Below are 8,709 nucleotides of genomic sequence, written 5' to 3'. Positions count from 1 at the left end.
TCGACAGACCCCTTTGTAAAAATTAGTTTTTGCCTTCTTTTAACTTCAAAACCATTTAAAAACCTTTGTATATGTTAGGAATTTTATGAAAAAGGTTTTTTTATGTTTCTTGGAGGTCCTATGGTCAATCTAAGGTCTTGGTTGAGTTTCAATTTAGATCATATGATATGCATGCACACATTAAACCCTAATTACTATTACAACCCAAAAATTAAACAAGTCTTCACGCTTTTGCTCCTCGAATACACCATGAAATACGCTGAGATCTGCTTGTTTAGGTGCTCTTATGACTTCCATTAGGCATCTGTTACTTGTGCTTCCCAAGATGTAAACCTCTTCACACTCAATGCACAAAAGAGATGCTTGTTGTTTGTCATAATCAAAATAGGGATCAAACTCAAAAAGTCAACACTTAATTTTTCAAGCTTCTTTACCCTTAAAATTTGGGGGGGATTGTATCCTTACAGCCACATATTTGATTAATAGAACACCATTTTTAGTTTTAAAAGGCAAGTCACCATATGAGATGTTATTTGGAAAGCCACCGTTATATGATCAATTACGTATTCTTGGTTGTCTTTGGTATGCATCAACACTTAGTCAAAATAGATCAAAGTTTGATCCTCAAGCAAAGGCATGCATTTTTTTTGGCCATCCTCATGCCATTAAGGGTTACAAGTTATATGACTTGCATTCAAAGACAATTTTTGTATCTTGTAATGTGATTTTTCATGAAACCATCTTTCCCCTTGCATACAATAAATAGCCTCACACTAACACACCTTTTACTCTAATAATCCTTGTCGCGACGTCCCGGGAGCGCGTGTGCCCTGGGCGGCGAAATTAAAATCAATTTTGATATTTTCAGGAAAAATATGGTATAGGAGTCGCCACTAACCTTTAGTGTGGTTAGAACACATGATTACTATCCCGTTAAGGGTAGAATCGGTCTACATTAACAGAGTTAGGCTCGGGAGTTCGGTTACGCGAGGGGAAGGTACAAGCACCCCCTACGCGCCCGTTCTTACGAACGGTACCTAATTAATTTGAAATTATCCCTAAGTTAATCTAATAAGTCTTTAAATTACTCCTTTTTATGAATTTATAAATATACATAAATAAATAAATAAATATAATATAATGTACATATATTCCCTCAGAGCTTAAAGGTACGTAAAGCCCGAAGGCTAATACCCTAGCATTAAAATCATAGGGATAAAAATCAAAAATACTTTATAAAATACGCTCCCAAATTTTAGAAATTTTATGGGTTTTCCTAAGTATGAAAATACTAGTTTGGGAGGTTTTGGATAATAGATATAATAATTTAAACATAATAAATAAATAAATGAATAAAATAATAATAAACTAGAGTATTAGGATACCACAATATGTACTAATCAACATATATAATAGAAGCTAAAATATCTAACATACCAATAATAGTAGAATATAAACATATAATATAGACTAAGATAATGAGCATATCATAATATTAAAATACTACATGTGCGTTATAAACAAAAATACTCAAACATACCATAATAAACATAATCACGATGATAACAATAATAAATATCCACAAATAATATAATACGTAATAAATTACTATAATACTATATATACTAAACATACCATATAATAGCATGATACCAAAACACCAAATATACTATATTACCTAAAATATTAAACTTACCATAATAAATAATACATTATATATTAACATACTAAAAATTTCATAATAATAAATATATAGTATTACTCAAGATGCTATATTAAAAGTTACCTAAAATACTAAATTAAATGTATGATGTTACTTATGAATCTTGATTTGTTAAATACCTAATATGACTAACATTCTAGAATACTAAATACACATACGACTATAGTTCTAAAATACCACATGTACTACAACTAATCTACTAAAAATCCTAACATGATATATAACATGACCAAAATTCTAAAATACTAATAATATAATATAAAGTTAATATACAATATAAACATGAATAAAATAAAAAATATCTTACACATAAGAACCGCAACAAGATAATAACCCGAAACCTAAGAATACATATTACACATACAACTTGAATAGTGTGCAAAAATAAAATAAAATAAAATAAAATATGACAATAGAAAATATTACAAATGCAATCTTACCTTGGCAATAAAAAGAAAAAATCCTACAATAATGAAGATAAACAAATTAGTATTTATAAATATGGACATTAATTTTTAAAAAGCCTAAAACAATAACCAAGCAAAATTTAAACTTTATAATAAAAACATGTGTGTGCTGTGTGTGTTTTACTGTGTGTGCTCTGTGTGTGTGTTGCTGTGTGTGTGTGCTGTGTGTGTGTGCAATGTGTGTGCTGTGTGTGTGTGTGTGCAGTGTGTGTGTGCGTTTCTGTATGTGTTGTATGTGTGTGCGTTTCTGTGTGTGCTATGTGTGTGTGTGCTGTGTGTGCTGTGTGTGGGTTTTTGTGTGTGTTTTGTGGGATATACACACAGATGCAACAGCAAAATAAAAAAAAATAAAAAAAAAAACTTAAACTTTATGGAATAAAACACAAGCTGTATATATTTGTATGTGAATGTATGTATATACAGCAGAGGGGCGGGAGGTACTTACAGTGGGGGTATTTGCAGAGGGGGAAAACCGCCGGAGAACGGGAGAATCTTGCCGGGAGCAGGAGTTGAGGGAGGTTGCTGGGGCCTGGTTTGTTGGTTGGGTTGATGGTGGACGTTGGGTATGGAGGCCGTGGCTGCGATGATGACGGAGAGGGGAAGACACACGAGCTTCTCGTCGGGGAGTTGCCGGGGCTGGGCTGCGCGTGAGTGAGGGAGATGGACTTGTGCACTGCTGTGGTACTGCTGGCTTGTGACTCTCTTGCCGGCTGCTGCGCTGCTGGAACTGTTGTGGAGGCTCGTGATGGTCTTCTGCAGGTGCAGACCGGAGGATGGCCGGGTGGGACCTGCTGGTGTGGAGGAGGCTGAGAGAGTTGTAGATGGCTGCTGGAGATGCTCTGCTGCAGTGTTTGGAGGGTCTGTGGGAGTAAGAGGCAGGGAGGCTGGTTCGTGTGAAGGTGATGATGATGGAGAGGAGATAGGAGGTGGCTGGGAACGAAGGGGGCTGCGGGAGCTGAGAGAGAAGAGGGAAGAAGATCAAGAAGAAGAAAAGAAATTTTTTTTTTTTTTTTTGCTCTTAGCTTGCCTGTGCGCTGCCCGTGTGGCTCTTGTGCGCCCCCCCCCCCCCCCTTTTGCTTTATAATAATAAAAAAATGAAAACCCTAATACACCTTCCTTCTTTGATTTTCCCTTTTTTTTTTTTTTTTTTTATTCTTATGGTAATAATGAAAAAGGAAATAATAATAATAATGATTATCATAATAATATAAGTATCCATAAGATAATAATAATAATAATACTACTATTAATAGTAAATAATAATAAATAATTATGGTAAAAATAATTAAGATAATATCAGTAAAATAATAATAATAATAATAATAATAATAATAATAATAATAATAATAATAATACTAATAAAAATAGAGTAATAATACAAAAAGTAATAATAATAATAATAATAATAATATAACAATAAAATAAATGGAAAACAAAAATAATTATAGTAAAGTAAAAATAAAATAAAGATAATAAAAGTACTAGTAATAATAATAAAAATGAAAAATAATAATAATAATGATAATAAAAATACTAATAATATAGGAAAATAATAATAATAATAATAATAATAATAATAATAATAATGAAAATAATAAGAGGGGGGCCCGTATTCTATTTGGTTAGGACAAAAATAGGGTGTCTACAATCCTAAATCATGTACCTGAGTACGAATGTCATGATAACATCTTCAATGGTCAAAACTCGGAGAATCATCCACAAGCAAAATCAAGTCCTCTTCTTGACAGATTCTATTGCTCCATCTTCGATTTTTCCTACCACATATACAATTCCTATTTTAGTTTCTACAAAGCCAAATACACATCACAATGAGTCGCCCTCAGTAGAAAACACCCTTTCCAATCCTACAAACCACTCACTACCACCTGCCAACATTCCTTTCATTCTAAAAAGGTCTACCAAAAATAGGAAACATGCTAGTTATTTAAAGGACTTTCATTGTTATGTTGTAGACCACTTCAAGGATGAATCTTGCTCATCAGGTACGCTATATCCCTTATCATCAACTCTATCTTATCATTGTTTTGTATTCATCTCACAAATGCTTTACACTAGCATTATCCATGCATCATGAGCCTCGTAGTTTTCAAGAAGCTTCTAAAGTTGCACATTGGTGTGATGCCATGGATGTTGAAATTAGGGCACTAAAGAAAAATAAAACCATGACTCTCACTAATCTACGGGCACGAAATACTCCCATAGTATGCAAGTGGGTTTATAAAGTGAAACATAATGCTGATGGAAGCATTGAGCGATGTAAGGCTCGTCTGGTCACAAAGGGTTACACGCAATGTGAGGGGATTGACTATCAAGAGACCTTTTTCACCTGTTGTGAAGATGAGCACAGTGAGATCAATATTTGTCACGACCTACTCATTTTTCACATATATATATATATATATATATTTTTAATAATAATATCAACATAAAATCAATACCATATATCTCACATTCCAGCTTAGCAGGTCACCATCCACCTGGACTCGTGGGTACTAGGGATATATCAGAATATATCTATAGCAGAAGCCTACGCAGCAGAAAGCATATAATCATATATATCTCATCATAACATGCATTACAACATACCATAGTTACTACAATCACTATCTCTCAGTGTATACATCCCAAAAATCATAACTAGGGACATCCCCACAAAATCTAACGGTCCCTACCAAAAACTTACCCTTCAAAAAGGGCAAATAATCAGCACTAGGTCAGCGGGGCTTTTCCCGCTCTCCTATCAGGAGCTCCTGAAAAGTTAATAAGATTTAAGGTGAGACACCTCTCAGTAAGGGAAATAAACTAATACCAATGTGTGGCAACATGAGTATTCTATGTTCTATATATACCATACATAACATATTCAATACTGTTTATCAAATCTGGGAATACATATATATATCAACACATGGTAGAATATACTGCATTTTTATAAACATATCTTATCTCATACAATAATAATAGCACAAAAACATCCCTGGTAGGTTAGCTGGCTGTTGTCATGTATTACCCCCACATGACTGGGTTGTGTGGCCCGAAGGCGGGACCTGGTAATGGTTGGCCGACCACTGCCAAGTCAAACAGTAGTCTGTAGGTCCGATGGGTCTACCCAGACTGGTCTGTACACCAAGGGTGATAACAACACACTTCTTGAAAATAACCACATCGACCATCCAATCTCACACCACTCCGTACAACAGCGTTAACACAGATATCATGATCACGAAAACCATGGACACATAGCAACGGTACCGTGCAAGTGCTAGCCTAGACCAAGCCAACCAGGTTCTGATATCATATACATATACTAAAATCGTGATACATGGATATCTCATATCAATAATTATCAAATCAATCATATCATTTTTCACATATACATATTTCATCAAAATCATCGGCCCGTACGCCAAAATTACACATTTTATCATAGCTCGGCCCGTACGCCGACAAATCACATAGCTCGGCCCGTACACTGGCAAATCACATAGCTCGGTCCATACACCGGCAAATCATATAGCACATCCCGTACGCTGGTAAATCTCATCCACATAGCACGACTCGTACGCCAGCAAACATATCCACGTAGCACGGCCCATACGTCGGTGAATCATATATATAAAATATCTCGGCTCGTATGCCGATTTTCCATCATGAAAATCCATATCATCCACATTCCTAGAAAACAGTATTTCACAACATTTTTATTCATGCCACACAAATGAATTTTCACATATTCAACATACGATCATTTTCACAGTATTTTGCAAATAGAAATCATATATATAAATATATTTATTTTTCCTGAAATCAGATGTTATATATATACATATACATGCATTTTCTTAAAACGAACTAGCTTAGTTTATCCCCTTACCTGACCACTGAGAAAGCCCACAAAACAATCTAGTCTAACGCTCGTAAGATTTCCTAACCAATACCCTGAAATCGAAAATTCCCAGTATTAAACTTCAGTATTTTCATACGTACAACATTTTCTATAATAGCCACAAGGTCAAATTTGGCTTAAAAAGTCTTACCTCAACTTAGGGATGATTCCCAACGTTCCCAATCAATACCCCTGGAAACGAAAACTCCCAGTATTAAATTTTAATATTTCAATGAGTATAACACTTTTATCAACTGTCACAACTTCAAATTTGGCTTAAAAAGTCGTACCTCAACTTAGGGATGATTTCCAAATTGCTTTCTCCAATGATTCGCTTCGGAAGATTTGCAAACAACTTCGCTAGGAGCGTCGTGGTGGCTTCGATTTGTTGATTCGGCGTAAAACTGGCCCGGAATCAAAGAGAGAGAGTGAGAGAGAGAGAGAGAGAGCACTTCCAAAAGTAAAGCAAGCTTCCTAGAGAAGCTTGTACAATTTTACATATATATATATATATATATATTAATATCATATTAACTACTAATTAAGGCAAAGCTTCTTTGAGAAACTTGTACAACTTTATATATATATACACACATATATATATTTTTTCCTTATCATACTATTCATTTTACTTGTTAATTTAATTATTTTATTTTATTTTATTATTTCATTATTATTATTATTATTTATTTATTTTTCCCGGTTACTACATTCCTCCCCTCTTAAAAGAATTTCGTCCTCGAAATTTACTGTTCCCGTAACTCGCCATCCTTTAACCAGGAGAAAGGGTCTACTCATTTTATTACCTACCCTCACTTATGGCGGAGGAATGCCGTGGTTACATTTCGAGTCTTGGAAGATTACAAATACAAAAGAAAACCATTCTCCCAAAACTAAAATACTACACTAATTAAACCATTACATGTACCTGCAAAAGAAACTACCTAACTACTTGCATTTTATTCCATCAACTTTCTTGGAATAGATGCGGATATCTCTGTCTCATCTGCTCCTCGAATTCCCAAGAAGCCTCTTCTACCTCATGATTCCTCCACAAAACCTTTACCTGAGGAATTTTCTTATTACGTAAATCCTGTACTTTCCTGTCTAGAATCTGTACTGGTACCTCCTCATATCCCAGTGAATCACTAAGCTCCAACTCATCATAACTGATGATATGAGAAGGATCTGCAACGTATTTCCTCAACATAGCCACATGGAATACGTCGTGGATCCTGGACAACACCAGAGGTAAAGCTAGCCTATAAGCTACCGGTCCCACTTTATCTAGAATCTTAAATGGACTGATAAACCTATGACTAAGTTTACCCTTCTTCCCAAAGCACATAACCCCTTTCATCGGAACTATCTTCAAAAATACGTGATCACCCACATCAAACTCTAAATTCCTGCAGCGATGCTCAGCGTAACTTTTCTATCGGCTCTGAGCTGCATTAATCCTCTCTCTAATAAGCCAAACCTTATCACGCGCTTGCTGCACAAGTTTTGGCCCCACTACTCGCCGCTCACCCACTTCATCCCAAAACAAAGGAGAACGGCATCTCCTACCGTACAGAGCCTCAAATGGTGTCATGCCAATGCTAGACTGATAACTATTATTATACGCGAACTCTACCAGCGGCATAAACTGAGTCCAACTACCCCCAAAGTCTAGTACACATGCTCTGAGCATGTCCTCTAATATATGTATCGTCCTCTCAGTCAGCCTTTCTGAATGAGGATGGAATGTTGTACTAAACGATAATTGAGACCCCAGAGCCTCCTGCAAACTCCTCCAAAATGGTGATGTAAATCGCGGGTCTCTATTCGACACAATCGATATTGGCACCCCATGAGAACGTACTATCTCTTGAATGTAAATCTCCGCTAAACAGTTGAGGGAGTAGCTGATCTTGATAGGTATAAAGTGGGCGGTCTTAGTCAAATGGTCAATAATCACCCAGATGGCATTCTGGCCATGTAATGTCGTTGGCAGTCCTGACACAAAGTCCATCGATATATGATCCCACATCCACTCTAGGATGAATAACAGCTGCAACTGCCCTGCCGGTCTCTAGTGCCTGCTGGCACGTCAAACACTAGGCTACGTACTCGGCGATTTCTCTCTTCATGCCACTCCACCAGAATCACGCAAGTCTCTATACATCTTCGTACTACTAGGATGAACGGTATACAACGATCAGTGAGCTTCTTCTAAAATAGTCTTCCTGATCTCAGTATCGGCAGGAACACATAATCTGGAACGGAACCGCAATGCTCCATCATCTGCAATACTGAAATCCTCCCCTTGACCCATCTGTACTCTGCACATCACCTCTGCTACTACTAGATCTTCCTTTTGAGCAGCTTTAATTCTTTCTTGCAAAGTAGGCTGTACCACTAGGCTGGCAATACATACTAGGAGATCACTCTCTACTAAATCTATGCCGAGTCTCTCTAGATCCATCATGATCGAATGCTGGATCCCCATAGCTGCCAACACTGGCTCCTTAGATTTCTTACTCAACGCATCAGCTACCATGTTCGCTTTCCCCAAGTGATAACTAATGGTACAATCAAAATCCTTAATCAACTCCAACCACCTTCTCTGC

The sequence above is a fragment of the Malania oleifera genome, chromosome 8 (assembly GCF_029873635.1).
Source record: "Malania oleifera isolate guangnan ecotype guangnan chromosome 8, ASM2987363v1, whole genome shotgun sequence".
NCBI lineage: Eukaryota > Viridiplantae > Streptophyta > Magnoliopsida > Santalales > Ximeniaceae > Malania > Malania oleifera.
This window is presented reverse-complemented; position numbering follows the sequence as displayed.